Raw genomic sequence first — 12064 nt, forward strand, 5'->3', positions numbered from 1 at the left:
GATATTGTAACGCTAGTATAGATCTGCTGTCTGTCATAACCATAAAGTTATAGCCCACATATCACCATGTCTAAGGCAAATTTTACTGCCTGAAATGAGAGGCTATGTAAGCCTCCACTGCATGAACATTCTTTGTTGATGCTTTAAATATTCAGCAAAAAAAGTTTAAAGATCAGCGTCACCTCGATTACAATTGCCCTGCCAAATGACACAGTGGAAAAAACTCGCCGTCATCAGAGAGCCAGACATAGACAGGAGCAGGATAATCTCATATTTTCTAACAAAATTTGTCATCACAGTTAATTTTACATATATATTTTCTTAAATAATCACTGCATTTCCAAAAAATATGTATCGATGTACTGAAATAAACTACAGAGCAACAAAAACTGTAACCAATAATGAAATTACATTTTCCTAGCTTGAGATATCCCCGATCTGTTGTGACCTAACACGTCATATCTAACGGTCAACCTGAAATCAATTTGGTCAGTTTTTCCATATATTAGCAAGTGTTGGAAGCGCCATGTTTCAAAGACTGTTGAACAAATACTTCATTGTTACTCAAAACTAAGACAAGTAAATTGAAATTGAAGCAATCTTTTGTCTCTTCAAGGATCATTCTTTTTAACCAACAGTTAGTTCATCCTTGCAGCCCAACACCCCCTTCTCCGCCATGTAAATAACACCATCAGAGATGCTCTGTAAGAAGGTTTTAAGGATCATAAACACATGCACAGGCAGGTCAAGCGTAACCAGAAAAAAGGACCATATGATAGCAGTCACAAAGGAAACAGCAGCAGACATTATTTGTGTCATTGCTGCATCAAGTCCAGAAATGTGAACTAACTGTATACCGTCTACCTACTGAATGCCCTACTGGGGCCTTGAATGTTGTAATCAGACAATTTTTGCATGGATTATTAACAAAACAGTGTCCTGAACATAATCTGTAACAAAGTTGTAAAATTGCACAGTGTGAGAAAATTAAAACTTTTTTCTATCACACAAGTTAATGTACGCTATTAACGATAACACAATTTTCATATCGATAATCATAAAAAAATTCCTCTCAATGATACTCTCGGTTATCGATTATTTTAGCCAGCTCTAACATAAAGGGAAAGTTGTAATCCTCCCTCTTGCCAAATGAGTGAACATTTTGTTGTTGTTTCACTTTTTCTTTTAGATCAGGGTACAGCATTTCATACACGTTAACACTTGTAGTATATAGAGCAAGTCAAATTACAATCGTTATCTATGTAAATAGATTGTGGCAAGACAACCAAATTGAAACAAGAGTGTGGTATTTGCAGTGAGTATAGACATTACATTTATGTAATTGGTAATTGTAATTATCCCCCGCAATGCGTTGTATACGTTGTATATACGGTTTTGAAGCCATCTGTGCTTAGCACTATAAGATGCTCGAAATGGTATAAAATTATATGTTTTCCATAGATTAAGTGTGATATCTATGTTCAATTCGTTTTCCCATTTACTTTTATAAAGCAGTTTTTGGTTTATAACCTCCTTGTGAAGAATCCGCTTGTAAAATATGCTATATCCTTTCTTAGCTTTAAATATTGTTTCCAGATTAGGAGGAATACTATTTCTGAATATTAATTTTGAATGAACCTTGTTGTGAATATGTTTTCAATGAAGATAATAATCCTGTATATTCAAGGAAATCTGTTTGATCCCCATACAGTTATATGAATTCTTTATATGAAAGAAATGTACTGACATCTTTTAGGAAATCATTGGATTGTAGGCAGTGGTCATATACTACTGGATTTCTCCCTATTGGTATTGCCCATATGTACTGTCTGCTGAGATGGCCATATACTACTGGATTTCTCCCTATTGTTATTGCCCATATGTACTGTCTGCTGAGATGGCCATATACTACTGGATCTCTCCCTATTGTTATTGCCCATATGTACTGTCTGCTGAGATGGCCATATACTACTGGATTTCTCCCTGTTGTTATTGCCCATATGTACTGTCTGCTGAGATGGCCATATACTACTGGATCTCTCCCTATTGTTATTGCCCATATGTACTGTCTGCTGAGATGGCCATATACTACTGGATTTCTCCCTATTGTTATTGCCCATATGTACTGTCTGCTGAGATGGCCATATACTACTGGATTTCTCCCTATTGTTATTGCCCATATGTACTGTCTGCTGAGATGGCCATATACTACTGGATTTCTCCCTATTGTTATTGCCCATATGTACTGTCTGCTGAGATGGCCATATACTACTGGATTTCTCCCTATTGTTATTGCCCATATGTACTGTCTGCTGAGATGGCCATATACTAGTGGATTTCTCCCTGTTGTTATTGCCCATATGTACTGTCTGAGATGGCCATATACTACTGGGTTTCTCCCTATTGTTATTGACCATATGTACTGTCTGCTGAGATGGCCATATACTACTGGATTTCTCCCTATTGTTATTGCCCATATGTACTGTCTGCTGAGATGGCCATATACTAGTGGATTTCTCCCTGTTGTTATTGCCCATATGTACTGTCTGTCTGAGATGGCCATATACTACTGGGTTTCTCCCTATTGTTATTGACCATATGTACTGTCTGCTGAGATGGCCATATACTACTGGATTTCTCCCTATTGTTATTGCCCATATGTACTGTCTGCTGAGATGGCCATATACTAGTGGATTTCTCCCTGTTGTTATTGCCCATATGTACTGTCTGCTGAGATGGCCATATACTAGTGGATTTCTCCCTGTTGTTATTGCCCATATGTACTGTCTGCTGAGATGGCCATATACTACTGGATTTCTCCCTATTGTTATTGCCCATATGTACTGTCTGCTGAGATGGCCATATACTACTGGATCTCTCCCTATTGTTATTGCCCATATGTACTGTCTGCTGAGATGGCCATATACTACTGGATTTCTCCATATTGTTATTGCCCATATGTACTGTCTGCTGAGATGGTCATATACTACTGGATTTCTCCCTGTTGTTATTGCCCATATGTACTGTCTGCTGAGATGGCCATATACTACTGGATTTCTCCCTGTTGTTATTGCCCATATGTACTGTCTGCTGAGATGGCCATATACTACTGGATTTCTCCCTATTGTTATTGCCCATATGTACTGTCTGCTGAGATGGCCATATACTACTGGATTTCTCCCTGTTGTTATTGCCCATATGTACTGTCTGCTGAGATGGCCATATACTACTGGATTTCTCCTTATTGTTATTGCCCATATGTACTGTCTGCTGAGATGACCATTGTCATATTTATTTGTCCTTGTAATTCAGACCAGGCTTCAAATACGTCTTTCCAGAATGGGCTGATGAGTTTTGGAATATAATGTGTCTTCAGATACAATGGTCCCATTTCTATGGGGTTGTGAAGTATATAAAAGATTATTTAATTTAGAGTCATGTACAAATAATCTTCTGATCAAGGATAGGTGGTACTTTTAGACCACCTTCTTGGTATGTTTCTGTTAGCAGACATTGTTGTATTCTATTAGGTTTACCTTTCCAAATAAAGGAGAACATTGTCTTTGAAGATTCACCATCGTTTCTAATTTAGGATTTGCTAGTGAGGTGAAAAGATGATTAATGGTAAAATCAAGCTCTTTAGAATTGTTATTCTTCCTAAAGGTGTAAGGTCTCTCAGAGTCCACATTTTCATTACTTTAAGTTTATCTTTATAGTTCTTTTCCACCATTTCTGTTTTATTACATTGAAATAGAATGCCCCATAGTACAAAGGGTTTTTGAGTCCAGTCAAGGTAGTATTCTCTGCAGTATTGAAAACTTGAATAACTTTAGTTTTGTCAATATTTATTTTGAGTCCAGAGAAGGATGTGTATGTTTCAAGTACTTGAAATGTTTCTCTGAATAAGCTTTCAGACCCGTCTCAAATACTAGTTGTGTCATCGGCAAATTGAGTTAGTAGGCATTCTAAATCAATCATCATTACTCCTTTTATCTTTTTGTTTTGTCGTAACATGTGGGCCAGGATTTCTGCTACTGCGAGGAATATATACACGGCGAGAGGGGATCACCTTGCCTACAACCCTGTGTAATTTGGAAGAATAAGCCAAATTTTGATAGATGGTCCAAAATTAAAAAAGTCAAGACATTTCTCGATAAAGGACCATTCCACTTAATCGAAAGCTTTTTCAAAGTCTAAAGTATCCAAAGTTGTGGTTTCTTCACGTATTCTGTATTGTCCATAATGTGAAGAACCAGTCTTGTACATTCTCCAATATATCTGCCTTTCATAAAGCCATTTTGATCTTCCCATATTACATTGGGAAGTATGTTTTTAACACACGCTGATATCACAGCTGAAGCTAATTTATATGATATGCTTAATAGTGAAATGGGTCTGAAATCTTCAAATGTTCCTTAGATTGATCTCTTTTGGGATGTATGTCAGGAGACCTTGTGTTTGACCTATGATAGCTCACCCTTCCTATATGCTTCACTTAATGAATTGATTAGGTATTTATAGATGTCCTTCCAAACCAATTTATAGAATTCAGCTGTAAAACCAGATGGACCATTTTTTCATATTTTTCAATGCTGAAAGCACTTCATCGTATTGCCTTTCTCCTTCAAGAGAATGAGCGTCGTTGTCAGATAATCTAGGTATTTCAGTATCTTTGAATAAAGATTCTAGATCAACATCTTTGACATGTTTACTGGTATATAAAGTTTGAAAAAAGGTCTTTGCATGGTTGATAATATCCTTTGTTTCGCTTATTTGTCCACCATCAGTTTCTAACTTATTTATTGCTTTGTTTAAGTTTTTCCAGAGATAAGAAATTTGTTGTTTTTTCTCCTTTTTCAAATCATTTTGCTTTTGAATGTTATTCCTTCTGTTTTGTATTTATTTAATTCAAGTTGCTGATCTTTCATTATATCAATATCTTCTATCAATTATATTTTAGTCTGTTCACTGTCAGTACTGTCTAATTTTACTTCAAGACTTTCGAGTGTTTCATTGTATTCTTCTAGTGTTAATATTTCTTTTTCTGAGATGAATATTTTATTGTGTGGCCTCGAATATTGCACATGAGTACATCGAAAGAAAATTGTTCATTTATCTGTAGTACTTTATCTCCATCTTCGTCTCCAGTGTGATATTGATCTACAGCCTCGTTAATAATACCTTGGATTTCTTGCACATATTGGCATCATGTAACAGACTGTTGTTAAATTTCCAGAAACCCTTTCCTCTCTCGAGAGATGTAAACTCAATATGTAACGATATTACATGTCATCTAAATTTGTTGCCTGCCAAGGATTATAAAGGTTAAGTTCATCCATCACATCAAGTACAGATGTAAATAGTTGAAAATATCATTTGATTGATCTTGGACTAGATTGTAGTCACCGCATTTGATGTTTGAGTTTCTAGACATAGAATTACATTTTTAATTGATGATAAATGTAGGGCATATCTACATTTGGCCCATAAACACTTGTAATATCTCTTTCTCTGTTTTTATTTTAAGTATCAGAAAGTTGCCATTATCACAGTCTTTTATTTCTTTAAGAATTTCAAATTCAAAATTATCTCTAAATAATATAACTGCTCCCCTTGATTGGCTAGTACGAACTAAACTGGTGTACCACGTCCGACTGAACCTCTACCTCGAACAATAGGTGCAGGCACAGTGAGGTGACCCCGTGTAACAGGCCAGATTAGCCCCTGCACAAATTATACCCGGGTATAGTTTGGTCCAGGCCAGAGCATATCCCGGGGAATAAACTGTCCTAGGCCAAGCTCTATACCTGGTGTGTAAAACAGCCTAGGCTAGACTATGCCCCTCCAGGCCACGATATACCTGGTGTGTAACACAGCCTAGGCTAGACTATGCCCCTCCAGGCCACGATATACCCGGTGTGTAAAACAGCCTAGGCTAGACTATGCCCCTCCAGGCCACGATATACCCGGTGTGTAAAACAGCCTAGGCTAGACTAGGCCCCTCCAGGCCACGATATACCCGGTGTGTAAAACAGCCTAGGCTAGACTAGGCCCCTCCCAGGCCACGATATACCCGGTGTATAAAACAGCCTAGGCTAGACTAGGCCCCTCCAGGCCACGATATACCCGGTGTGTAAAACAGCCTAGGCTAGACTAGGCCCCTCCAGGCCACGATATACCCGGTGTGTAAAACAGCCTAAGACTAGCCTAGGCTAGACTATGCCCCTCCAGGCCACGATATACCTGGTTTGTAAAACAGCCTAGGCTAGACTATGCCCCTCCAGGCCACGATATACCCGGTGTGTAAAACAGCCTAGGCTAGACTAGGCCCCTCCAGGCCACGATATACCCGGTGTGTAAAACAGCCTAGGCTAGACTAGGCCCCTCCAGGCCACGATATATCCCTCTTGTGCAACGAGACTTTGACTGTATTTACACAGTATATTTACACCTTAATGTTCACAAATGGGGAAAACATTTGGTATGGCACATTAATGTGTTAATGTAACACTACAACAACCCTGTACACCTACCACATCTACTGTCCTTTGTATTACAGTCTTATACACTTACGGATCAACATATCAACAGCTAAATTCTATTGGGTAAAAGGCTAAAACAGTTATTAATCTCATGCTATTATATAAAAAAAATTCATTCAAAACATCATTGTATTTCATGAGATACCCCAAAACTCAAAAGTCGGTGACTCCATGGACTGTCTGAACTACGAGAGAATATGCACTTTATCTTGAAAACAACCTTGGTCATTTTGATGTTGCTATCAGCGTTTAACTTGGTACATTTACATAGTAGTGATGACTTAGAAGCTAAAGTTTCAGGACATCTTTGATCTTTTATTTTTACTGATTGTGGTATTCCTGGTTGAAGTAATAAAAGACTGTCTAATAAACACTTCAGATGTCATGGGTAATTCTTTTTATAATCTGTCCTGTGAGGTATGAAATGGCCTAGGCCGATTCATACCCCAGAGAATAAATTGGCCTTGGCCATAATATATCCAGGGTATATTCTAGCCTAGGCCGCTTTAACCCCATGTGTTGTTTGGTCTAGGGTATAATATATCCAGGGTATATTAAAGCCTAGGCCGCTTTAACCCCATGTGTTGTTTGGTATAGGGTATAATATATCCAGGGTATATTCAAGCCTAGGCCGCTTTAACCCCATGTATTGTTTGGTCTAGGGTATAATATATCCAGGGTATATTCAAGCCTAGGCCGCTTTAACCCCATGTGTTGTTTGGTCTAGGGTATACTATGGCCTGTACACCAGGTTTCTGAAGAGCACCATTCTAATTTGACTTTCTGTTCAATATTTTCAGTAGAGTCTGTATCCTGGATTAAATACATGTTACCAATTAGTTTTTTCATATTTTCAATCACATTGAATCTCTTTTTTTCATTGTTCAAGCCTTGGCAATTTGCAGAGAAGATGTCAAGTTTACGTGCCATTTCGAGTCATTAAAAGTCCAATGGCAAGAAACATAAATCTGATCAAAATGGGTTGGTATGCCAATAGCTGACCCAATTTTGGTGTGTCATAGAAACATCTTGTGAGAAATGAAAGTGAATATATAGGGTTTAACAACATAGATATAAAGAAATGAAAAAGGACACACCGACCTCCGTCTTTGTTCCCAGAAGAAATGGGGGACATTTACCCTCCCACAGGATCATTTAATTTTAAATGGAAAGAAAGTATAATCCTGCCATTATCGTAATATTTAAAAAAAAATAAAACAATATCTGTTGATTTAAGTTCACGTATCAAAAGTAAAACAACACATATGGATGTGTTCGTTACATTCACATTATTTCAGACATTGATGAATGCTCTACATGTTTTATCTATTCAAAAACAAATGGTAATATTACTCAACATAATAACAATTCCAAAACATACTCACTGTATAGGGTTAAAGTATTCCACGTGAAATCCTACAGCTATTATAATTTCATTATAGACCTCTGATTTTCCTCCTAAATATATCACATGTTACCGTAGATAAGCCGATCTCATAAGCTGAGGCGCTAACTTGGTATAGTATTTCCTTTTAGCTTTTAAGTTGCTGTTATCATCAATTACATGTTATACAATCTATATTTATTATATATTTTCTTCTTTCTCTTTCATTTTGAGAGATCAAAATGTGATGTTATGAATGTTTATCCTCAATAAAATTGCTTCTATACATTATTGTTGGTTTATGTTTACCGGAGCAAGCACATACTATGTAGTTCATACATTGTAATTCTGTTTCCTTGACAACACAAGTTCAGCAGCACTTACACAGTATGTTGAGTCAGCTGTAACACATGACTGGGACAAACTAACAACAGGTTAAAATCTAACACCTGACTGCCTTTTTCTAAAACTTGTGTTCATATCTCCTTCCCCACTAGGAAAGTTCCTGGTAAACTGATGTCCCCACAGGATCCGCAGTCTCACTGTCGGGAGTGTGTTGACACCCCACTTTCATTTGTTGCTAGGTGTGAAGCTTGTTGAGCCCCAGGTGCTCGAGAATCATGCCCTAATGATCAAAAACGGGCAGGAAAATAATAATAATAATTCATTTATATAGCGCCTTGTATCCATCTGACTAGTTGCTCACTGGACGCTGTAATCAGAAGCTGATTATTATTACCCTGGATAACCCAAGCTGCCTGTTAGGCACTAGAAGGTTATAGTCACATGACTGATCTCACTGGGTACCCATTTTCTGCTTGGTGAACAGAGGCAATTTTGAACAAACTCACTTGCCTATGGTGAGACCACATGTATCACGTGCTTCGTTGTGGGGCAGGACTGAAGTGCTATACACTCTTACATACATACATTCACACATACATACAAATATTTGTAAAGCGCTTTTTATCAATGTAAAAAAAGCGCTATCTGAGTCCACTTTATCCATGTGCAGAGGTGAATAGGTGCGTCTTGAGTCCACTTTAAAAATTTGACAGTTCTGTTTCGGAACGAAGGATGGATGGTAAGTTGTTCCAGAGGAAGGGTCCTGCTCTAGAGAAAGACCCGTCCCCATATGACTTAGTTCTAGTTTGTGGTATTTAAGGAGAGATTGGTCCCTTCAGCTGAGTGATCTAGTTGGGTGATATGGTGTCAGGAGATCCGAGAGGTATTTTGGAGCTAGACCGTTTAAACCCTTGAAAACAAATAGCAGGATTTTGTAGTCGATTCTGAAGCGAATTGGAAGCCAATGTAGAGTTTTGAGGGCAGGAGAGATGTGTTCAGTCCTTTTAATTTGACAGATCAATCGTGCGGCTGACTTTTGTGCCTTCTATAGCCTGTAGAGGACTTGTTTTGGCACACCAGACAGCAGAGTTACAATAGTCCTAGAGAGATGTTACAAATGTTTGAACTAGAGCTTGTGCAGATTTCACATCCAGGAATCGACAGATCATACCAATGATGCGCAGATGGAAATATGATTGGCGACAGACATGGGGTTCCATGCTGAGGGCAGAGTCAAAGATTACAACAAGATTGCGAACATGTGGGCGCATTGTTATTGCAGATTCACCGATGCAAAACTGTGGAAGCAGAAGCTCTTTCTGAAGTCGAAGAGGGTGGAACACAATGAGCTCAGTTTTATCATCATTTAATTTAAGATAGTTCGATGACATCCAACTCTTGATACAATCAACACATTCAACACATTCTTCAACTCTTGAAAAGGAGAACTTGGTTGAAGATGCGTCACATGGCTTGAAGGATAAGCAGACTTGCGTGTCATCAGCATAGAGGTGCATACTTAAGTTGTAGGAACTTACAATATCACCGAGGGGAGATGTGTAGCATGTGAAAAGTAGGGGGCCTAGGACAGAGCCCTGAAGCACTCCAAACTTCAAGTACGTTGCCTCTGACCTTTCACCCTGAATGACAACTGCCTGCTTCCGGTCTGTTAAGTAGGAGGCAAACCACCTTAACGCAAGATGTTTGACATTGAACCTGTTTTCAAGGGTAGAGAGTAGCACAGAATGGTAGACAGTGTCAAAAGCAGCTGAGAGATCCAGCAATACAAGAATGACCGCTCCATCGGTGTCTGCCTCTTAGGATGTCGTTCTGAACCTTCAGCAACGCAGTTTCCGTGCTGTGGAAGAATCGGTAGGCAGATTGAAAGTGTGGGCGTCTCGGGGTATAAAAGTTTATTAAATACAAAAGTTCATAGTGGGTGGGGAAGGTTAGGTAGTTGGGTGGGCGGCTGACGTAGTACCTACCTTTGTAGTCAAATATGTAGAAGCCTAGGCCCATGCGGACCTCGTGGCCGGGGAGACAGGACGATGTCACGCTTCTTGCATGCTCCGCCATCTTGAGGGGCAGAGATGCAAGGAGCGTGCGCATTGGCCGAGATCTGGATTTCCCCAGTCACGTGGTCCGATGTCGACTATATAGGCCTACCCTAGGTAGGGAATCGTCAGTCGTCCGATACCCGCATCGGGTAAGTTTCTAGCGACTCCGAGTCTTGGCTCAAGACCAAGTTTAAAGTTTCCACGTATTGTTTGTTGTTTTGGGGATGTCGTGTTGATTTAGTGTTAGCTTGGGAAGGGGGAGAAATAGTATAGGAATGAGTAGGTTTTGTTTTGTTGTTTTCGGGAGTAGGTATTAGGGGGTGGACATAAACCAAAGTTAAACTGTATTTATGTAGGATTTAGGTAGGTAGATATATGTAGGCTTGTTTAGATTAATACGTTTTTTTTCACAATAAACAAGAATGGAAACCTAAATATTTGTTTGTTCTGACTTTAATTGAGTTGAATTGGGAGAACCCGCCAGGAACCATTCCCACAGAACTTGCAGACAAGATGTACTGACCACGTAAAGAGACCAATTAACAAACACAACGCAAAGCATTTTACTTCAGTAACCAACCGACACTTGTCATACATATACAACGTTCTGCTGTCACTGGGCGTCTGTTTTACAACACTCACGCGCTAGGCGCCTATTACAGATTTGGTGCCGAGACCAGGATAAGGGTTTTTTTTCCAATTTTTCTCAGTGTAGTCTACCAAAAACATGTCTGAAGATTTAGGTCTAAATTGTTCTTTGTTGTCCGAGACTGATGGTCAGTTTCGTGGTAGTGCCAGTGGTAATTTGGAGGAACCACTTATCGATTTGACAAGTGAGTTGCCCCCATTTCGGCAAAATATGTATCCCACTTCTACGCCGTATTCACCTCTTTCTCAAATAGGAAATGGTGTCGGTTTAAGACAGATGGGCAGGGATACACAGTTACCATCAGCTTATGGTGCACTTCAGAATGCAGATCATCGGTTGTTTGGTCATATATCAGATGGAATCATGAGTGGTAGTCGTTCTGTGCATTTCAGTACACCAGAAATACAGGACGGGTTGCATACTGATTTTTCGGATTCTAGAGGTTGGAATTGTTTAAGACAACCAAATCCAGTCGGAACTGTTTTGACGGGGTTTGAAAAGTCTAGGTTATCTCATCGTGAAGTTGTGCCTGAAAGATTTGATGGAATATCATGTGATTGGCAGGATTTTATTGTTCATTTTGAACAAGTAGCTTCATGGAATGGGTGGTCAGAATATGAAAAGGCTCAACAACTTAGTATGTGTTTGAGAGGTGCAGCACAAAAACTTTTGAGTAGTCTTACGTTAGGGCAACTCAGCAGTTATCAGGCAGTGAAAAATGCTTTGAGTCAACGTTTTAATCCGGTTGAGCGGAATGTAGCCTACAGAAGTGAATTTCGAAATCGTCGTCAAGGTCGTGACGAGGCCGTACTGGATTATGGGTTTGAACTCCGTAGACTAGCAAATTTAGCTTACCCTACCAGCACCCCTTCATCACTTGAGGTACATTTGATTGATCAGTTTTTAACTGGCCTGCATAGCTTTGACATGAGAAAACATGTTACATTTGCACATCCACAAACGCTTGAAAACGCCATTTCATATGCCATGGAGTTCGAAGCCGTTGATGGTAGCAGGAAAAAGAAACCTGAAAGTTTAGACAGGGTGGCAGGAGTGAACCAAATTAGGCAACCACTTGATAGTGGTG

General features: G+C 39.1%; 1 long non-coding RNA gene across 1 annotated transcript; it reads right to left on the reverse strand.

The window, feature by feature from the left end:
• Positions 1-7000: 7000 nt before the first annotated feature.
• On the reverse strand, positions 7001-8211 carry LOC124267730. Its single transcript, XR_006896107.1, has 2 exons — positions 7291-8211; positions 7001-7103 (listed from the first exon to the last, which is right to left on the reverse strand). It is a non-coding gene; the product is annotated as an uncharacterized LOC124267730 (long non-coding RNA).
• Positions 8212-12064: the final 3853 nt, after the last annotated feature.

This window comes from Haliotis rubra, unplaced genomic scaffold, assembly GCF_003918875.1.
Source record: "Haliotis rubra isolate DU_JTF1 unplaced genomic scaffold, ASM391887v1 Scf1333, whole genome shotgun sequence".
Classification (NCBI taxonomy): domain Eukaryota; kingdom Metazoa; phylum Mollusca; class Gastropoda; order Lepetellida; family Haliotidae; genus Haliotis; species Haliotis rubra.